At 43.3% G+C, this 23,100-nt stretch overlaps 1 protein-coding gene and 1 non-coding gene across 3 annotated transcripts in view; both read right to left on the reverse strand.

The window, feature by feature from the left end:
- The window catches only part of PTPDC1 (protein tyrosine phosphatase domain containing 1), a 59,592-nt gene extending 43,498 nt beyond the window's left edge, over positions 1–16,094 (reverse strand). For both annotated transcript variants that reach the window (XM_025423634.3, XM_035701469.2), the window contains exon 1: positions 15,974–16,094. The gene's annotated coding sequence lies outside the window, so the exon portion shown is untranslated. The remainder of the gene's footprint in view (positions 1–15,973) is intronic.
- Positions 16,095–20,708: 4,614 nt separating this feature from the next.
- LOC112645713 (U6 spliceosomal RNA) lies at positions 20,709–20,812 on the reverse strand. Its single transcript, XR_003127208.1, has one exon. It is a non-coding gene; the product is annotated as a U6 spliceosomal RNA (small nuclear RNA).
- Between the last annotated feature and the right edge of the window lie 2,288 nt (positions 20,813–23,100).

The raw sequence follows: 23,100 nt of genomic DNA on the forward strand, positions 1-23,100 counted from the left end.
CAGAGAGACAGAGGCAGAGACACAGGCAGAGGGAGAAGCAGGCTCCGTGCAGGGAGCCTGATGTGGGACTTGATCCCGGGACTCCAGGATCATGTCTTGGGCCAAAGGCAGGTGCTAAACCGCTGAGCCACCCAGGGATCCCTCCCTTGTTCTTTGTATGTGAGAGGAAAGGGAATGCCCTCAGAGCGCTCACCCCCAAAACACGGGGACCATCCTCTCCCCGTAGGGCATTACAGCCAACAACTGGGCCCTGACTATGGCTCGGGTATATCCCCCCTTGCCTCGCAGCCATTCCTGTCACTGCCCTCTTAGTTAAGGCCACTGCGGAAACAGTCACGGGGTCCCCTCTAGCCATCCCTGTGCCCCACGCAGTAGGAGCCCTCCTGAGTTCCCCTCAGGCTCCATACTTTCAGCCAGTTGCTTCACCTCCTGACATCCTCCGCTAACTGCTCCTCGTGTAATTCTACCTCACTGCGATAGCCTTAATCCTGCCACTCTTCTCCCCTCCATCCCTGACAAGACCCCTTGTGACTGCTTGAGGCTGACAGATCACCTTTCCACACCCTGTGACAATTTACAGGAATTGCTCTGCAGATGAAACACAGATTTCTTACATTTTACTGATGGTTCTTATTTAAAAAATGAAATTGGTATGTATTGTGCTGGGTCTGCTACGTGAACTCCCTTTCAAGTCACTGAGGCAGCACATTTACCTTTGGCTACTTCAGCCAAACAGGCTGAATTACATGCCCAGACTCGAGCTTGATACCCTAGCCAAGGGTAAACCAACAAGCATTTATACCAAGAGATGATACACCTTCCACTAGCCCATGACTTTTACTATTATGGAAATAGTGAGGTTTACCTCCAATAGAGATAAAATTTTAAGTGGCTATATCCAAAATTTATTACATGTCATATTTTTGCTGGCTGCTCAGGCTATTGCTAATGTTCCCGGGCATTCTGGATATGACTCCCTGGAGGCCTAAAGAAACCACTTCACGGGTATTTCTGGGGGGAAGCTGCTCTCAAGGAAACCAATAGCTGGACTTCTATCATGGTCCAAAGGGACATTCTCCCAAATATTAATTTGGAAAAATTTACCAGAAATCACAAAAATTGGCTTCAGAAAAGGAAAAACAGTGTTGGAAATCTAATAGTTTCTGGTTTGATAAAAGGGAGAACTCTGGTTTGGACCAAATAACAATCTGCCCACCAGAGGTTCCAAGATTCCCAGTACTTACCATGTACATGCTTTAAACCCTTGGTCTCTTAACACAGCAATCACGTTCATGAACCGATACTGGTGAGGGAAAGGTAATGGGGCCACAGAAAGTGCCTACATTGCTCATTCCACCTGCTCAAACCATGATCCAGGGATAACCGCCCTGCTCCCAGACTCTCACTCCAGGTTTGGCGAATGGATCTCATACCGCTTCCCCATCTTAGTCGTGGTCTGCATGTTCTGAGACCAAAGCTTCCCCTGTAGACAGGCTATTATTTCTTCTGTGGCTAAAATTCTTAAGAAAGATTGTCCTACCTGGAGACTCCTCTCAACATTCACAGCGATCGGGGAACCTGCTTTACCTGTCAGATGCTTCAACAAATATGCACTGTCTGGCTGGTGTCACCACACTTGCCCTGTGCCCACCATCCTCAGTCCTCAGAGCTGGTCACACTTGCTGATGGCACCATGACGTCTCACATGGCAAAACTTGCAAAGACCATAATATAACTTGAAATTGTCATGTAACTTTTTCTGTTTTTTATAACTATTTTTAAGTCTCGCATTTTTTAAAAAGTAGACTCCATGCCCAACAGTGGGCTTGAACTCACAAACTAAGATCAGGTCCTGAGATCAAGAGTTGGACGCTCCACCAACTGAACCATGCAGGTGCCCCAAATTTTGCATTTTATCGCCCGTCAAACTTTTGCAAACATTATGTGCACAATAAGGTGATTCTAACTCATACTTCAAGATGATTTCCAACACTTAACAACCTTGAAAAGACAGAGACTTCAGATGGAAAGTACCTGGGAGTTTCTCCCTCCTCACCTTCCTTGTTACTCAACTGTGCCTGAAGTGCTTTCCAACTACTATGCACTTTCCCTCTGACCTAGGGCAGGACAACCACTAAATACAGAAAACCTGGGATCCCTGGGTGGCGAAGCGGTTTGGCGCCTGCCTTTGGCCCAGGGCGCAATCCTGGAGACCCAGGATCGAATCGCACGTCGGGCTCCCGGTGCTTGGAGCCTGCTTCTCCCTCTGCCTATGTCTCTGCCTCTCTCTCTCTCTCTCTCTCTCTGTGTGTGTGTGACTATCATAAATAAATGAAAATTAAAAATAAATAAATAGAAAGAAAGAAAGAAAGAAAGAAAGAAAGAAAGAAAGAAAGAAAGAAAGAAAGAAAGAAAGAAAGAAAGAAAACCTACCTGACTTGGGACCAGCTATGCTTTCAGGGAAAGATCTTGATTAAAAGGGGCAATGTGGAAATGAGTAAAGGAAACCTCATTTAAAATGGAGTTGAGGGACGCCTGGGTGGCTCAGCGGTTGAGCATCTGCCTTCAGCCCAGGGCGTGATCCTGGAGTCCCGGGATCGAGTCCCGCATCCTGCTCCCTGCATGGAGCCTGCCTCTCCCTCTGTCTATGTCTCTGCCTCTCTCTGTGTCTCTCATAAATAAATAAAATCTTTAAAAAAAATAAAATAAAATGGAGTTGGGGGAAGCCTGGGTGGCTCAGTGGTTGAGCATCTGCCTTTGGCTTAGGTCATGATCCTGGGGTTCTGGGATCGAGTCCTGCATGAGGCTCCCCCCAAGGATCCTGCTTCTTCCCCTGCCTATGTCTCTGCTTCTCTCTCTGTATCTCTCACGTATAAATTTTAAAATCTTAAAAAATAAAATAAAATAAAATGGAGTTGGTGTGTCAGACAGGGAAGTTCTCATGCCCACCCCTTCTTGTAGCTGCAACAGGAGGAGCTGTAGGCTGCATTCCCACAGGACCTAATTCACTTTCTATCTCCTGCAGGGGAAGGAAGATTTTCTCTTCACCTGCCAACAGCCCAATGAGGCTCATGGCCCCGCCAATGAGAGTGGGTCAGGGCCCAGCCAATGAGTGAGGGTCAAGGCCCAGCCAATGAGAGAGGGTCAAGGCCCAGCCAATGAAAGGCTGCATTACTGGGTACTCTCTTTCCTCCAATGGACTTTTGCTTAGAACACTTTCCCAACTCCCCCTTTCCTCCATAAAAGTACATTCCTCTCCTTTGTTCTCTAAATGTGCCCATCGTTTGTAGTAACCTAAACATCCTACATTGCAATTCATCTTCTATTCCCATACATAGCCATTTTGCTTATAAAACAACTGGCTGTTTTACTTTTAAGATGGACATAGAAAAAAGATCTAAAATCAATAATCTAAGCTTCCAACTTCAAAAATGGGATAAAGAAAAACAAATGAAGCCTAAAGCAAGTAGAAGGGAATAAATGGTAAACCAAACCAAGAAGAAAAAAAAAAAAAAAAAGAGAAGACACAAATTATCAAAATCAGAAATAAAATAGGAGCCATCACTACTAAATCCTAGAGACATCAGAAAGTTAGCAAGTGAATAGTACAAACCGTTCTATGGACATAAATTTGATAATTCAGATAAAATGGATGGACCAATTATTGAAGGAGACAAAACTCACTCCAAAAAATACACACAATATGAATAGCACTATATCTAAAAAAGGCATTAAATTAGAAGAAAATGTTCCCCAAGAATGAACACTAGGTTCAGATGGTTTTACTGGTGAATTTTACCAAACACCTAAGGAAGAAATAATACCACTTTCACAATTTCTTCCAGAAATCAGAAGGGAGATTACTTTTCAACTCATTTTGTAAGGCCAGCATTACTTTATCCCAAAACTAGATAAATAGATTATTAAAAAACAACCAATAAACCAACATCTTTCATGAATTTACTTATTTATATTTAAGATTTTATTAATTTATTCATGAGAGACACAGAGAGAGAGGCAGAGACACAGGCAGAGGGAGAAGCAGGCTCCATGCAGGGAGCCTGATGCAGGACTCCATCCTGGGGCTCCAGGATCATGCCCTGGGCCAAAGGCAGGCGCTAAACCACTGAGCCACCCAGGGATCCCCATCTTTCATGAATTTAGATGTAAATATTAGCAAATTGACTATATAAAAAGGGCAATACATCATGATCACATGGGGTTCATTCTAACAATGCAAGGCTGATTCACCATCTGTAAATCAATATAATTCATATTAATGGACTGAATGAAAAAAAGATAGGATTGGGGCACCTGGGTGGCTCAGTTGGTTAAGCGTCTGCCTTCGGCTCAGATAATGATCCTGGGAACCTGGGATTGAGCCCTGCATGGGGAATTCCTGCTCAGAAAGGAGTCTGCTTCTCCCTCTGTTTTGCTCACTTTAAGTAAAATCTTTTTAAAAAAATATATGCATCAGAAAGTTCAACATCCATTCATGATAAAAACTCTCAAAAAACTTAGAAGGGAACTTCCTTAACCTAATAATATTATTTTTTAAAATAACAGCTAACATCATACTAAATCATGAGATGTTAAATTTTCTCCCTAAGATCAGGAATGAGGCAAGGATGTCTTCTCTCACCACTTCTAATTCAACTTCATACTAAAAGTCCTAGCTAGTATAATCAGACAAGGAAAATAAATGAAAGGTATACAAATTGGAAAAAAAGAATTAAAACTGTCTTTATTCACAAACAACATAACTGTCTATGAAACCCCCAGAAAACCCCAAAGAATCTACTAAATAACTCCTGTACATCTAAGTGAATTTAGCAAAATTGAAGGGTACATAGCCAAGATATAAAAGTCAACTGCTTTCCTATATACCAGCAGTGAATACTTGGAATATGAATTTTAAAAAACAATACATTTATAATAGCATCCCCCAAAATGAAGTTTTTTTATAATAAATTTATTTTTTATTGGTGTTCAATTTACCAACATACAGAATAACACCCAGTGCTCATCCCATCAAGTGCCCCCCTCAGTGCCCGTCACCCATTCACCCCCACCCCCCGCCCTCCTCCCCTTCCACCACCCCTAGTTCGTTTCCCAGAGTTAGGAGTCTTTATGTTCTGTCTCCCTTTCTGATATTTCCCACACATTTCTTCTCCCTTCCCTTATATTCCCTTTCACTATTATTTAAGTTCTTAAGTACAGGATCAGTGTTCTTGCATTGGAGGACTCAACATAGTAAAGATGTCAGTTCTCCTTTAGCAGATCTATAGCCTAATGTAATTCCTATTGAAATCACAGCCAGATTTTATGAAACATACTTAGGCTTATTCTAACATTTACATGAATAAGTAAAGTTACTAGAATAGCCAATTCAATTCTAGAAAAGAAGAACAAAGTTGGAGGACACATACTATCTGATATCAAGACTTACTATAAAGCTACAGTAATGACCATAGAGGGGCAAGAGAAATGGACTCACCAATCAATGGTAAGTAACAGAGTTGGAAAAAGACCCACAAAAACACAGTTTTTGACAAAGGTGCAAAGACAATTCAACAAAGAACAACCTTTCAACAAGTGATGCCAGAAACTGAGCTTCACACAAATATTAACTCAAAATGGATCATTGACCTGCACATAAAATGCAGACACTATACAATTTCTAGAAGAAAACATGGGGAAATCTGCTTGATGTTGGGTTTGGTGATGATTTTTAAGTACAAAGCAAAAGCAAATTTATGAAAGAAAAAAATTTTTAAGTTGGATTTAATTAAAATGAAAACTGAAAAAATAAAAAAGAAAAAAAAAGAAAACTGAACTCTGTGAAAGCCACTGTGAAGAGGATGAGAAGACAGACTGGGAGAAAATGCCTGCAAATCCCACGTCTGATAGAGGACATGCACCCTGCATCGGCCGAGAGCTTGTAAGGCTGGATAAGAAGACTACTCAATTTTTTAAAATTTGCAAATGAGTGAGAGAATGGGTGACCGGAGACGGCGGGAGAGCATGATGGCACTAAGAGCAGGTTCCAGGATAGAGAGAAAATAATTTAACATTTGCAGGAGGACTACTACTCTTTTCTGCTCATATACTGGTTGGTAATTAGAAATATTATAGATACCTACATATTGTATCTTTATTTAAGGAAAAACTGGGAAGGCCATCAGCGTGTATGAATTGTGGTTGCTATAGTATTTTTCTTGTAGAAAAGAAACTGATATTAATTTGAAATTTTTAAAGAAATGGCTGAGCAAATTCTAGCATGTATTTCTCATGGAATACAAACCAGTTGTTTTCACCAAATTAGGTATACATGTACTGAGCTAGAAGATGGACTGTAACAGAGTGATAAGTTAAAAATAAAAGCAAGTTTCAGAGTAATAATTTTAGTCTAGTTACATTTATCTGTAAATATTTTCAAAATGATAGAAAAATGCATTTGTGAATTAGAAGCACAGGGGGAAATTGGCAGCATGTGTCAATCTGTAAACACCAGTTTTAAAAGATTTACATTTGGAGAAAAACAGGGAGCATTTATCTTATTTTATTCCCTTTATACACTTCTGTATTATTTGAGCTTTACTTTGAAATTAAAAATGAAACCTTGATATATTTTTTAGTTTCTACTGAAACAAAAAAAAAAATGGGCAAAAGATCTGAACAGATACCTCACTAAAGATCTACAGATGAAAAGAAGCATACGAAAAGATGCTCAGTATAGGGATGCTAGTTAAAATCACAATGATATGCTGTTGTACAACTATTAGATTAGCAAAAACCAAACACAGGAAAACCTAGCAGTATCAATGGTGGTACAAGTGGAGAGCAACAGGAACCTTCTTTCCCTGCGGGTGGAAATGACTGCAGCATGGTCCAGCCATTCAGAGGGCAGCTACAGGGATGGATACATGATGCCATCCATTGTCAAAACCCCTAGAACTATTTTGTAGCACAAACAATAATCGTTAAAGTAATATTTTAAAATGAAAATTTTAAAAATCAACAAGGAGGTGGAGAGATGGGGGATGCAGACTACGACAAAAGAATTTAATTGTATTATGGGGTGCCGGGATGGCTCAGTCGATTAAGTGTCCGACTTATGATTTCAGGTCAAGTCGTAATCCCAGCATCATGGGATCTATCCCACAACAGACTGCGTGTGCCGTGTGGAACCTGCTTCAGATTCTATCTCTTCCTCTCCCTCTGCCTCTCCCCTGCTCACATGTATGTGCTCTCTCTCAAAAATAAATAAATCCTTAAAAAAAGAATATAATATTAGAAATGTACTACATAAACTCACGGGGAGGATGGGAAAAAGGGACCTAAGTTTGGAAATGACTGGATACTGAAAAACAAAAGAACCGAACTACTTCCACTGTAGTTGGAAATACTGTTTCTCCTGGAGGTGCTGATTAACTATTATGATACTGCTGTACATATATACTGGGACTGAAAAAGTAGGTTAAAAACATGGTGAATGGCAGAAGTCAGGCTTCTCACTGAGGGAGTGTAAGATTACAGACAGCAGGTAAGTAAAGGGTAAAAGGTTAAAATGAACCATGGGGTTCTGAATTAGAGTCTGAGACATCAGTGGGAATTCCTGTTTTGCTTAATACAGAAACCGATGAGTAAAAGTAAAAATTATAGACGTGTATGCATACACAGGTAAATAAATACACATATATTTATTTCCTTTTTTTTAAAAAAAGATTTTATTTATTTATTCATGAGAGACACACACAGAGAGAGAGAGAGAGAGGCAGAGACACAGGCAGAGGGAGAAGCAGGCTCCATGCAGGGAGCCCGATGCGGAACTCGATCCCGGGTCTCGCAGGATCATGTCCTGGGCTGAAGGCAGGTGCCAAACCGCTAAGCCACCCAGGGATTCCCCACATACATTTATTTCCTAGCTCTGCTCACTGCCAGGACCTAAAAACAATGACACTCCAGTAGCAATGAGCACATCAGAGCAAATTCTGATTTTAATACCATTCTCCAATAAAAGGATCCAGAGACCCTTGTTGAAATGGCTGATTTTAGGCCTGGAACAGGCAATATACACGATGAGTCTGGAGCATCCTCTAGTACCAGAAAGTGGGGAAGTACTCAAAACATAAACTGCTGGGAATATGTCAGAGATACAGAAACCAAATGAAAGAGCTCCCAATGGCAAAAGCTGGAACAATCTGAGCTACAAAATAATAAAACAAAAATGCAGTTTTCAGTTATAGCTAGTAACAGAAACCTTTGACACGCTCAATAATAATATAAAACTGTGTCATTGTGCAGGTATATTTTTTTAAAAGTAGGAGGGCAGAATATATCAGGAACTCAAATTAAGAAGGACAAACTGGAGTATGTTTTAGAGAGGGGAAAGGCCAGGATGCTTCAGGATTCACATGAACAATAGTCCAATGCAATATAATTAATACTGGAGTCTCTACTGGGCACCAAGAACTATAGAAACATGGGGGAATACGAGGATGAATAAAACAGTTCCTGACCTGCATGGCCTGAGGGACAGCTTAGGATGAAGGCCAGATGTTGTAACAGGCTGACTTGGGTTCAATATCTGGCACAAAATAAGTGACGAATGTATGCGAAGATCTCTCCCCCAAATGCCCAGTACAACAGGCATTGAAACCAACTGTTGAAACCAACAAATTTCACCACTTAGGTGACAAAAGGATATTACTTCCATTCTATACTGTTATAATCAACTGGAGAGGTTTTTTGTTTTGTTTTTTTTTTTAAGTATAGAATTTAAAAGTCTAAAATTTAAGTCTAAAGAAAAAGAGTTCAGATTTGTTTCGGCCTACATGAACATGGGGAATTTTCTAGTTTGACTCAAGGAGTCTATTGCAGATCCAAGTGATAGGCAATTAGAAAACAACACTCTGGGTGGCACTAACTGAAAAGCACAATTATTGCATGATCACTTTCTAGAACTTTAGACCATTAAAGGCACTCACACTTTAAAACTCTACACATAATTAGCATTCTGTTTCCCTGTTTTGAAGTATCAACTTGTTGCGTCAGATGGAAGAGAAGAAAAATTATCTAAATGAGAATGCTTTTCCCATGTGCACCAGGAAACACACACAATTAATCACCGAGAGAAGAAAACCTCCTCCATGCTCCTACTTATCATCTCTGCTTTCAATGAGCTTTTGTTCAACGGGAAAAAACATGCCGATTCTGACAAACACTGACAAAATCAGCACATGTAGGCTACATGGGATGCATGCTAGGATCTTTGCAAAAGAGCCTTATGAAGGGAATGTGGAGAGCAAGTCAGCTGGGGGAGGAAGGGAAGAGAGGGGAAGGAGAGAACAGCGTGATGTCGGTGCTCACAAGACACGGTGAAGGCGAGCTTGTTTGGGTAGGCCACTGACACACACCAAGAAGCCCAAGAAGTGTTCCAGGAACCACAGCAATGATGACATTGAGCCCTACAAAGGACCCAGGTGAGGGTGGGTGGCAGCCAGGAGCACAGCCTGCTGGAGCTGAGAAAGACAGGCTGGTGGGAGCAGCAGTGTGTCATTTTAGGAACATATTAAAATATTAAAAATTGAATTGAAATGATAAAACATTTCTGTTAAAGAAAGTCAAACACAAAAGTTGTACATAAAGAGACTAAATGCTGGCAGGAGAGTACAGCTGACTTATTTTCCCTTATATGTTCCATATTTTCCATTAGTACTTATTTATTTTGCTATTGTTCAGTTGCTACTCAAATGACTAACCCAAACTCAAAAAGTTAGTTCACTCATACCTTTCCCTAAAGATACACAATGAGCCAGATGTCTGAAGATAGCCAAAGTCAAAATCCGCTCTAGTTTTTTAACAGAGTGGATCAAAGCTTTTGACCTTGAAATAAGTTTGTTCATTCACAGAACAGGTTCAAAATAGATAACATACAATGGATGTATGTTCTCTGCAAATAAAGAGGGTAAAGCACTCACAGGAGAGCTGTCCTTTTATATGACCATTATGAATAAACCCACTGTGGAGTAACAAAGTAAACTAACGGAATATTAACAGTGGTGGAATTGTTTTCTTTTCTTTCTGGCTTATCAGTATTCCTTGAATATTTATATTCAGTAAAGTTTTACTTGTATGGGAATGATATTTCTATTTTCAAAAGATTCTATAGTTCTCCTGGTTACTATTATATACATTTTAGGTATTTATTTTCATGCTACATATTACAATATATTCCTACAACTGTTCTTAATGTCTGTTATAAATTTAATTTGTGGCCTGAGTCTTTTATATATAATTTCTCACTGTGGATGAAGACAAAACTATCATATATTTCAAAACAGCCATAGTTTAATAGTCAAATATATTTACACATCAATGATAACACAACAAAATTCCTAGAAAGTCTGAGGTACTATACAAAAGGCTTAGTGGAATTTAAAAACTGGGGCCACTTTCTTTGGAATACAAAAATTTTAAACTGAGCAGCCTGGGTGGCTCAGCGGTTTAGCGCCACCTTCAGCCCAGGGCCTGGTCCTGGAGACCTGGGATTGAGTCCCACATCAGGCTCCCCACTTAGAGCCTTCTTCTCCTTCTGCCTGTGTCTCTGCCTGTGTGTGTGTGTGTGTGTGTGTGTGTGTGTCTCATGAATAAATAAATAAAATGCTTAAAAATTTTTTTTTAAACTCAAATATTTATTACTCAACGCTAAATACATTTTTAGTCAGCTACCTCCGCTTTCCCTACAATTCTGAGAAAAAACTTCAGCCTGTGATTTTACTTTCTGGTACTAACCCCAAATCCTCCCGAGTCTACTATCCATGCTTTGCCTCCAGGAAATTAAGTAAAAGATAAAAATTCTAAGGACTGGCTGACAAGGTTTGAAGAGAACCCACAGTATTACCGATGGGCAACTGCTTGGGTAACCTTCCTTCAGAGGCTCTCGGACACAGCCCTTGCAGTGCGGGTGGAAGCCACAATTGGGAAGGAAAGCAACAGAGAACTGGAGTTTGTTCTTGGACTGGTGACTTGGGTTTCTAAATTTATCCTGTAATTTAATAAATGGATTTTTCTGGTCCCTATTCTAGCAATAAAACACCCATTTAAAAAGAATCAGAATCACCTGAGCAAAAAGTATATTTATTTATCATATAACTAGAAAAAAATAGAAGCTATAAAATAGAATGCAGAGTACAATCTTTTATAAAAGAAATATATAAATAAAATATGTATTTAGACAAAAGATTAGAAGAATATATATCAAAATATTAACAGGGTGTGTTTTATTTTCTGATTATCAATACTTTCTAAATTTGACACTAAGTACTTATTACCTTTAAGGGAAAATATGTAATTAAAAAAAAAAAACCCTATATGCTATATGCAAACTTCTTATAAAAAAGTACCAGGATGAGAATAAAATAAAAACACCATCACGACACCAAACTACTGAGCAATTTAATTCCTAAAAGACAATTAAAAAAATTTTTTTTTAATTTAGTATAGTAAAAAGGAGAAAATATAAAATCTCTGATATTTTTCCACGTAGAGTTGATTTAGTCTTTATAAACTATAAAGGTAATGCATCAGGATTGACTGTGGAAAGGCACGATTCTAAATAAGAACATGTTTCTGTGAGGAGCTAAGATCACATGGCCCTTTTTTTTTTTTAATATATATATTTTTTAAATTCATGAGACAGAGAGAGACAGAGAGAGAGAGAGAGAGAGAGGCAGAGACACAGGCAGAGGGACAGAGGGAGAAGCAGGCCCCATGCAGGGAGCCTGATGTTGTTTTCCATCCCGGGACTCCATGATCACGCCCTGGGCTGAAGGCAGGCATTAAACCACCGAGCCACCCAGGGATCCCCATGTGGCCCTTCTTATACAAGAATTTACCACTGATCCATCAAAACAGATCCATTTAAAGCATTACAATGCCTGGCACATAGTAAGGGCTCAAAAATTATTGATGAGGGCAGCCCAGGTGGCTCAGTGGTTTAGCACCGCCTTCAGCCCAGGGTGTGATCCTAGAGTCCTGGGTTCAAGTCCCACGTCGGGCTCCCTGCATGGAGCCTGCTTCTCCCTCTTCCTGTGTCTCTGCCTCTCTCTGTGTGTCTCTCATGAATAAATAAAATCTTAAAAAAAATTATTGATGAAATAAAGTCCTGAGTTTATATATAGGGCCAGACATCTTTTCTCTTGAAGGGTTGAAAAGCACAAACTATGAGATCAACCATGCAGAAAAGATGGTGCTGCTTGGACTGCAGTGAATAGAAATGGCTGCAAGACCAAGGTATTAGTGATCACTAATCAAGTTAGTGATTTTGTTTCCTCAAGGAACTAGCAGTGGGCTTTCTCCCAGCCAAGCTCCACCTGCAGTGGCCACCTTCTATGCTAAAATCAAGACAGTATCCAGACAGGAAGGTTTGACCAGAGAGAGATTGTGTTCACACTCACACAGAAGGAAAGAGGAGCAGGAGTGCTCTTTCTTAGCTGCTACAATGAGGCTAGGCAATGGCCCTGTGGTGAGACCTGCCATTCAAAAGGTTTTGGACTAAAATAATAAGATTTACCACCCAAGGGGCACCTGGGTGGCTCAGTAGTGGAGAATCTGCCTTTGGCTACGGTCGTGATCCCAGGGTTCTGAGCTCACCTGCAGGGAGCCTGCTTCTCCCTCTGCCTCTATCTCTGCCCCTCTCTCTGGGTCTCTCGTGAATAAATAAACTTAAAAAACAGATTTACCACCCAAGAGGACAAATGTTAGGTTGTAAACCATGACAAAAAAGTCATGTCCAAATACTTACCTAGATATAGCCCAGAAAATGTGACTAATAACAAACTGAGAAAATAATAAGCAGAAACCCTATTATTTTTTCATGCAAGTGTAAGTAGTTGGGAAATTTCAAATTCTCATCATTGCAAACTAGTTATTTGCAAAATTTTCCTTAAAAATCCAATTTGTTTAATTTGCTGTGATTGGATTGATCACTGTTTGGTCAACCAGAAACATAAAAATGGGTAACTTATACATTATGTCTAAGGTTCCTGGGCTAGTTGCTCCCTGACACCTATTTTTTTTAAAAAGATTTTATTTATTTATTCATGAGAGACACAGAGAAAGAGGCAGAGACATAAGCAGAGCGAGAAGCAGGCTCTTCTCAGGGAGCCGGATGCAGGACTTGATCCCAGGACCCCAGGATCACGACCTGAGCCAAAGGCAGATGCCCAACCGCTGAGCCACACAGGCATCCCTCAGACACTTGTTTAATGGTCAGTCCATACTCATTGTTTGTGTTAAAATTCTCATGAGCTTAAGGATCAATAAATTAGAGACCATGGAGAGGCACCTGGGTGGTTCGGTCGGTTAAGCGTCTCTTGGTTTTGTCTCAGGTGGTGATCATCGGGTTGTGGTCTCAGGTTTGTGAGACAGAACTGGGAGTGGGACTCTGTGCTCAGTGAGGAGTCTGCCCCTCCTCCTGCTCACATGCTCTCTCTCTGAAATAAATCTTTTAAAAAATAATTTCAGAGATCACAGAGACAGATTTTTGGGGCCACAATTTTCTACCAAACTAGGTTGTCCATTCTAATCGCCATTAAAGGGAATGATTTCCAAGAAAAAAAAAAAATGATTACAACCTCTTAAAAATTAAGCCAAAGAACTATGGAAGCCTTGACATTTTTATGGAACCAACATAAGTTACATCTCTTAGATCAACTGTAAAAGGTATTTCAGGCCTGTGAAATCTTTAACTGTGTTCTTTTATTTTCCTGAAGTTTCCTTTTTCTGACACAATATACTTTTCATAAGGTTAAATGAGACTTAAGAGTTTAAGAGAATGTTCCAACCACTATTTTTTATAAACTCAGAAACACATTTCTTCATCATGTTAACATTCAGAGACTTTATAGTTTCATTGTTCAAGCATTTATCATAATCTGTAATTATCTTGTTTTATTTGCTGATTGCTTTTTTTTTCCTATATAATTTCTGTAAGATCAGGGATGCTGTCTGCCTTTCTCACTGGTATATCCCCTTCACCTAACATAAAGCCTGATACTAAAAACCATTCACAAATACTAAGTTAACAAATGGATGATTTTAGTCACAGAAAGGAAAGCATGATTAGGAGCTAAATAGTCCACGCTCTCCGAGTTCTCAAAAAATTTAAAAGGTGGCTCATTCTTATTTTTATGGATTTTTTAATGCCTTGCACAGAGTAGATTCTCAAAAGTAAACTGCATCCTTTTTGGAAATGAAAATGACCCTGAATATTATAGCAGGATTGGAGCTCACAAATCTGCTCTAAAAACAGTGAAGGAAAAAAAAAAAAACAGTGAAGGAGAAAGAGAACAGTAGAAAAACAGCTGTGCTTAGTACTCTACCAAGGCCTTCTATCCACTGTCTCAGATAAAACCCTCTGGAGGCACCATCGCTGTCTTCAACATGAGCAAAGTGACAATCAGCCAGAAAGTCCGTGGCCCAAGGTCAAGAAAGTGTTGGAATTGGGATGAGAACACCAGTTCTTCCTTAAACCAAAACCCACATTATTTCCTCTCCCCAATGCTGCCTTCACAGGAACCACAAAAAAATATGTATTTTTTTCAGTAACAACACATTAAGTGCATTAAATGATACAGTTAACATTTGCAAAAAAAAATGTTTTGATTATTCGACTTACATACGTTTTGGGAAAGGAAATACACGAATAAACTAAATAATTACATGTATCTCTTGGTGAGGCTGCAGTGATGGGAGAAAGAACAGATAAAGTCACCAGAAAAGAAACATCCCAATGTGTACACTTTCACACCCGCTATACTGCTTAAAGCTAGAGAAAATCTTCAGATTCTAAGGCATTTTTAGTTTGCAAAAAGGTTGAGATGTGCTTTTAAGAGAACTGTGATTTCAGGTTTGTCCTCAGGATAATTTCCAGATTTCCGAGTGGAATTTTGACGCGCAAGCCCCATCCCTGTCGGAAGCCTCTCCTAACTGCTGTGACCCCGAAAAGTGTAAGATCCACACCCACACCGGGGAGACCGTTCATTACAGCAGAGGCACAGGCGGGCCGTGCACGTAACCGCCCCGGCTGGCAGGTTGAGGTGGACGGAGTCCTGGACCCCGTCCGCGGCGCGCTGCGGTCTAATATTAACTCTAAAGGAACTGCCTTGGGCCCGGAGTTCCCGAGGCTCGGAGAAGCGTGGAAGGGAGCGCTCCCCAGACGGGACGGGACGGGAGGGGAGGACGACAGGGCAAAGCCAACCTGTGAGCACTTTCCCAGCAGGTGCGCCCATTCAGGAGCTCCGCAGGGCCAGCAGCGGCGTCCCTGCCAGACCTGGGGAGGGGTGCAGCACCGGAGGACCGGCAGCTGAGGGACCCCCGCACCTGGGAGGACCCACACCTGGGACGGACCTGCAGCCGGGTCCCTGCATCTGGAGGGACCCACACACCTGAGGGCTCTCGCACCTGAGGATCAGCAGCTGGAGACCCCCCCCCACACACACACCAGAGCTGGAGGGACACGCACCTGGGGCCCCTGCACCTGGAGGGATCCACACACCTGAGGGCTCTCGCACCTGGAGATCCCCAGAGCTGGAGGGACCCGAAGCTGGGGCCTCTGCACCTGGAGGGACACGCACATGGGGCCCCTGCACCTGGAGGGATCCACACCTGCGGTCTCTTGCACCAGGAGGGACGCGCACCCGAGGGCCTCCGCACTAGGGGCGGGCAAGCGGGCGGCGGGGTAGCGCGCAGGGGGCTCCGGCTCAGGTTTCCACCCCAGCCTCAGCTTCCCCGGCGCAGACAGCGGAACGACCCCCGCCCGGCCTCCCACGCGCTTCCCCCCGCCCCCGCGGCCGCCGCACCGGGATGCGGCTTGGACCGCACGGCGCCGACCCCCGCCTGTCCGGAGACCTGCCAGGCCCGACTGGCCCCCGCGCCGCCGCGCCCCGCCGCGCCCCGCCGCACTCACCGCGCTCGCCGAGGTCGCTCCCGCAGCCGCACGCCCCGCCGCGCCCCTCGCGCGCACCGCAACAGCCTGCGCCTGCCAGGGCCGCCGGGTCGCCGGCTGAGGCCGCTCCAGGGCCGCGCCGCCGCCCCGCCCCCCGCGCCGCGCGCCAATCACCGCCGCGCACTGCCGCACGTGATGCGCGCCAGCCAATGGCGGCCCGAGGCGGCCCGGGAGGCGGCGGGCGGCGGGCGGCGGGGCGGTGGGGGCTCGGCCGGGGGCTCCCGGGTCCCGCCGTCCCCGCGCGCAGGCGGTCCCGCCCCGACGCCCGCGCTCCCCCTGGCCCCGGCGTGGCTCCCGCACCTGCTGCCCGGCGCGCGGACCTGGTCAGAGCCCGAACCCCGGGGCCCGCGCCGATGCCCGAGGCTGCCCTCTCCCTCCTGGGGGGCGGGGTCAGCTGGGGACGCGGGGACCCGGCCTGCAGTCCCTCCCACCCTTACGGACCTAGCACGTCCCGGGCCGGGAGATACCCGGTTGAGCTCTCCCTCCAGGAAGGAGGGGGACGGTGCCCGCGGTGTGCGGAGCTACCTACACGCTCTGCCTGACCCTGAGCCAGGGCTTCACTGGCATCCCCTTGCCGAGTTCTCAGCAACCCCACGGTGCACAGAAAGGCGGGCACGTGCAGGGTGCTTAGGGCTTGGAGATCCAGCAAGCGATGGGGGACCGGCTGCTAGGCACTGTCGCCAGCGCTTGGGCCAAGGAATGTAACTGTGCTAAGTCAACGGGGGCCGCCCTGACCTACAGATGACGCGAATTAGCGAGATGACGAGGCGCCTGGTGGCTCGGTGGGCCTGCTCTGGTCATAATCCCTGGTCCTGGGAACCAGCCCTGCATGGGGCTTCCTGCTCCCCCCACCCTGGGGAGCCTGCTTCTCCCTCTGCCTAGGCCTCTCCCCCTGCTCGTGCTTTCTCGCTTGCTCTCCCAAATAAATAAATAAAATCTTAAAAAAAAAGGGGGGGGGGTGGAGGAAATAACAAGACAAGGCTACTCTTCTGTAGCTCAGGAAGCAGGCCTCATAATAAACCAATGTAAGAATATTGTCATGTCGAGACAATGCAAAAGAACATGTTAAATAAATAGTGGAGTCCGAAAGTGAGGTGAAAAAGGTTGAACTTGCTATTCCTCAGCACTGTCCAAGGGAGAAGAGTACCCCTACTAGGGTTTATTAATAAGCACCAGGACTGGTTTAAATGGCTCTCCAATGCTTGTTGCTGCACCAAGCATCCGCCATTACTGAGGAAAATTAGACACTGCTCTGCCTGTAGGGAGCCCCTACAGGTCTGTGGGGAGAAAAGAGCACAGGAGAGGGTAACCCTGGATGGTGTGGAAACACATTCACCCTGGAGGGGAGGCAAGGAAGAAGGAGGGGGGTTGTCAGGACCCCAAGAAGTGATAACAGAATGGGGGTCTTGAAAACAAACTGGAGAAGACAAGCTAAGTATAGCGCTTTCTAGTCAAAATATTGATAAGGGAAGAAAAATTGATCAGAGGCTTAGTTATCAACTAAATGTATTCCCATGAGTCCGAATCCTTCTTTCCTAGTGGATAAAGTTGTGGATTTTAGTGTAGATGCATTTTCTAACGCTGAGAGTCAATTAGAACTGACGTGCTAACACGTACTTTCTCTCCTTTTGCTGCTACCCTGGGGTACAAGTATCATTGTGAGAAGCCTATCACATACGGAATACCTTTCAAACTAATGTGGATGGAAATGTCAGTTCTCATCTGTCTAGTGACTGCTCTGTTTACCTAAAAATGACTTAGGTGATCCATCAGGGAAGCTTCTTAATTATTCCTGCTACAGGAAACCCTGCCTAGACAAATTGGTATTAACTTTGGAACAAGGGAGCCCTATGATGGGCTCATGATAAAGAGCAATAATGTTGAGATAAGAGGACACCGTGGGTGGTATGGAAGGAAAACACAGCTTTGCTCTTAAGTTAGAGCCACTTGCAAGGAAAATCTTTAACTTATTTTTGATATGTGATACTATGTTGCTGGTGACACCTTCTAAGTAATGTTTTTTCTTAGGGCATAAAAAAGTTGCAAATTAGATTACATTAAGATGATAGGGTTTTTCTTTTTTTAGCATTTCCATTTATTTTAATTCCTACCTATTTTTTCTTTCCACTCAAATCTCTAAAAACTAATGATTGATTGGACTAATTCAGTAGCCTGGCCAATGAGTTACAGCATTAATGAGAAAATTCTGATACAAATAAGAATCTTTAAGTCATATTTTCAACCTTCCACATTCTTTGCTTAATATTAAAATGGTTTACTTGATGGCATCATTTCCAGTTATGTTCTTCTCAAGTATATAGTCTACTCACTGCTTCCATCCAGTGCAGTGAAGATAAATGGATAATCACTCCTGAACAGGCTGTGGGCTTGTATTGAAGCATGTGGCCTGTTAGCCTAGCTCCAATGTCCTCTTTCAGGCAGAGTGAGTTGTCCGGCATAGCAGTCATCCCAGTTGTGATTTTGTTTCCTTATCACCGTTGCAACTGTGTTTGAAATAGCCATAATGCAATTTTCTCCATTTAATATGAGCTATTCTTAGCAGTGCAAAAGCTCTGACTGCAATTTCTTTCATTTTATTTCTTAATATAAGACGGGATTCATGTTTAACCATATCCATAGACCACTTAATGAATGAAATGGGGAATGCTTACAGACTGTGTGGTAATGAGAGATCCAAACACCAAGTGCTCCAGAGGCTTTGAGTTTCTCACATATGCCACTGTGGAGGACGTGGATGCAGCCATGAATGTAAGGCCACACAAGGTGGATGAAAGAGTTGTGGAACTGAAGAAGGCTGTCTCAAGAGAAGATTCTCAAAGACCTGGTGCCCACTTAACTGTGAAAAAGATTTTTGTTGGTGGCATTAAAGAAGACACTGAACAACATCATCTAAGAGATTATTTTGAACACTATGGGAAAATTGAAGTGATTGAGATCATGACTGACCGAGGCAGTGGCAATAAGAGAAGTTTTGCTTTTGTAACATTTGATGCCCATGACTCTGTAGACAAGATTGTCATTCAAAAATACCATACTGTGAATGGCCACAACTGTGAAGTGAGGAAAGCCCTATTGAAGCAAGAGATGGCTAGTGCTTCATCCAGCCAAAGAGGCCAAAGTTGTTCTGGAAACTTTGGTGGTGGTTGTGGAGGTGGTTTTGGTGGGAATGAAAACTTTGGTTGTGGAGGGAACCTCAGTGGTCAAAGGTGGCTTCGGTGGCAGTTGAGATGGTGGTGGATACAGTGGCAGTGGGGATGGCTGTAACGGATTTGGTAATGATGGTGGTTATAGAGGAGGTGGCCCTGGTTACTCTGGAGGAAGCAGAGGCTATGGGAGTGGTGGACAGGGTTATGGAAACCAGGGCAGTGGCTATGGTGGGAGTGGCAGCTATGACAGCTATAACAACGGAGGAGGTGGAGGCGGCTATGGCGGTGCTAGTGGAAGCAACTTTGGAGGTGGCAGAAGCTACAACAATTTTGGCAATTACAACAATCAATCCTCAAATTTTGGAGCCATGAAAGGAGGAAATTTTGGAGGCAGAAGCTCTGGCTCCTATGGTGGTGGAGGCCAATATTTTGCCAAACCACAAAACCAAGGTGGCTATGGCAGTTCCAGCAGCAGCAGCAGCAGCTATGGCAGTGGCAGAAGATTTTATTTATTTATTCATGAGACACACACACACACACACACACACACACACACAGACAGAGAGGCAGAGACACAAGCAGGCTCCATGCAGGGAATCTGACGTGGGACTCAATCCCGGGTCTCCAGGATCAGGCCCTGGGCTGAAGGCAGTGCTAAACTGCTGAGCCACCGGCACTGTGGCAGAAGGTTTTAATTTCTGCCAGGAAACAAAGCTTAGCAGGAGAGGAGAGCCAGAGAAGTGACAGGGAAGGTACAGGTTACAATGGATTTGTGAACTCAGCCAAGCACAGTGGTGGCAGGGCCTAGCTGCTACAAAGAAGACATATTTTAGACAATACTCATGTATGGGCAAAAACCTTGAGGACTGTATTTGTGACTAATTGTATAACAGGTTATTTTAGTTTCTATTTTGTGGAAAGTGTAAAGCATTCCAACAAAGCGTTTTAATGTCGATTTTTTTTTGTTGCACCCATGCTGTTGATGGCTAAATGTAATAGTCTGATCATGACACTGAATAAATGTGTTTTTAAAAAAAAACAACAACAAACCAGCACACACTGTGCAGCTGAAGACAACACATATTTATGATCTCATGGTTTTCGCAGCCAGGCTGTAACTGAGGTGTTAGACAGGGTGGCAGCCTCATCAAAAACTTGATGAGGAACAACCTGCTTCCAAGCTCCTCCACTGAGTTACTGGCTGCATTGGCCTCAGTGCAGCTGCAGGAAATTCACTTTCTTTGCTGAGGTCAGCAGTGTGCTGTTCGCAGCTCTGAAGCTGCCCTCAGTTCTCACGACGTGGTCCTTCCTACACTGTCTCACCACACAGCAGCTTCTTGAAGCCAACAAAGGACAAAGATTCATCATTTTAAAAATTATTTTTACTATCCAAGGCCTACCTTTATTTTTTTTACTTTAAAAAAAATGGAGTTGCTTCACAATGTTACATCAGTTTCAGGTGTACAACACAGTGGTTCGACAGCCCTGTCCATTATGCCACGTTTACCACAGGTGTAGCTTAAAAAAAAAAAAACAGGGCACACATCATGAATATGCATGTCACCCTTGAGAGGGAACCATGTTGATCTCTGTGTCCTTCCAGTTTGTGGGTATGTGCTGCCAAATCGAGCACAGAATCATTATCATTTCAGTGGAAGCATAATATTCCATTGTGTGAATGTGACATAATTTAACTCTCCTCTAGAGGTATTAGGTTAAAATTTTTCTTAATTATAAACAAAGCTACAACTCACTTTGTGAGCTCCTGTTCTTTCCTTAGTGTAATGCCTAGAAGTGGAACTGCCGGGCCAAACAATACACACTTAAAATATTTTTACAGCTAGGGGCACCTGGCTGGCCCAGTCATTGGAGCACCCGACTCTTGACCTCCATGTTGTAAATTTGAGCCCCACATAGCGTGTGCAGATTACTTAAAAATAAAATCTTAAAAAAAATAAGAAAAGCTTCTTTATATTTAGAAAACAGCCATCCAGAAAATTAATCCCATTACACTTCTACAAAGAATGTGTGAGAGTGTGGATTGGTGCACATACTTGCCAACACTGGCATCATGCATGAATTTAAGCTCTGCCAATGTAATGGTAAAAAATTATATCTCATTGTTTTCATTTGTATTTTTTTTAAAGATTTTATGTATTTATTCATGAGAGACACACAGAGAGAGGCAGAGACATAGGCAGAGGGAGAAGCAGGCTCCATGCAGGAAGCCTGATACGGGACTCTATCCCAGGACCCCAGGATCATGCTCTGAGCCAAAGGCAGAGGCTCAGCCGCTGAGCCACCCAGGTGTCCCTCATTTGTATTTCTTTGATTGGTGAGGTTGAATATGTTTAGGCTTATTGGACATTATTTTGTAAATTATCCTTAAATGACTTGCTGGCTTTGCAATTGTGAAAGCACTTTGTTTCTTAAGTACCCCTTGTGGGTTGCAAGTGTTTTTCCCAATTTATGTCACTATTTTGGGAAATCATTGGTCATATAAAAGTTTTAAGCTTTAATTTTGTTAGTCATTTTATTAATGCTTTTTGCCGTTGATGTCATGCTTAGAAATATCTCTTCCACCCTCAGAAGTGTAAAAATGTTCACACAGCATGATTGTAAAATTCTTATGGTTTCATCTTACGTCTTTAGTTTTCATTGTTCTGGAATGATTGTGCTATAAGACTGATGCTTCAGTGAGGATCATGACAAGGGTTGTTTTTTTTTTTTTTCCTTGAGTTATTCTAGATGCACAACTCCAGAGCTATTTTATTTATTTATTTATTTTTAGAGGTTACTTATTTTTAAATGAGAGACAGAGAGAGGCAGAGACACAGGCAGAAGGAGGAGAAGCAGGCTCCCTGTAGGGAGCCCGATGCGGGACTCGATCCCAGGACCCTGGGATCACGCCCTGAGCTGAAGGCAGATGCTCAACTACTGAGCTACCTAGGCATCCCTCTAGAGCTATTTTAAAGATGAGTCACTCATGGCAGCAGATCTGTGGGAAACAGAATAAATTAGCCCAGTGGAATGTCTTTAACATGTGGCCTCTGAGTAATTTTGTTTCCAGGAATATCCACTTTTTCCTGAAATTTTTATGCAAGTGTGTCACTTGTACTGTAATAACATGATGTCAGAGGACAGGCTGAGTGACAGGGCTGACAACACGAACAAATCAACATGACCAATCAGGAGGACCCAGGATAAGGACCAAAACCACACAGCCCTTAAGGAAGAGGCCAGGATGATCTTGCCAGGCACCATTGCTTTCAGTACCATCGAGGCAGAGGGCACGAGGCTCCTGGTGAGAAAGCAGGTACCCCTTGCTGCAGGCGGGAAGCAGGGTCTCAGCACAGGACAGGCTGGAGTGGAAAGTGGGCCTCCCGGGTGCTCTCTCCTGAGCACACTGACTCCTAAAGAAATTCTGGTGCCCAGAAAGCTACAAGAGCTGCCATGGGCCATGATGTCTCTTAGCTAAATGAATGTGTGAACCCGAAATTCAGATGCTGGGGCTGATCTGCTCAATACCCCGCACTTAGCACAGAGCCCTGCTCTGTGTGGGGTCCCCCCACCATCGTCTCCCATGCATCTCAGCCCCCCTCGCAGCTCCACAACTGGTGTGTTCTTAGGCACTTAGTGAATGTTTACGGGATAAGTGATTGATGGTTTGAGGAAATAAATGTGTAGGTATTCAAGAGGAGCTTAGCCACATTCTGACAACCAAAGTAGCCCGTTTGTGGAGTGCCTGTTTCTGCAGTAAGTGCTCTGCACACTTAGCCTATCCGATCTCCACAAGATAGGAATACTCTGATTGCTGCATTTCACCCAGGAGAAGCAGCTCAGAGAGGAACAAAGGTTACCAATTAAGTGGAGGAATCAAGCTCTAAACCCCCGAACAGTCTGATCCCAAGGCCCAAGGGG

Source organism: Canis lupus, chromosome 1 (assembly GCF_003254725.2).
Source record: "Canis lupus dingo isolate Sandy chromosome 1, ASM325472v2, whole genome shotgun sequence".
Lineage (NCBI taxonomy): Eukaryota > Metazoa > Chordata > Mammalia > Carnivora > Canidae > Canis > Canis lupus.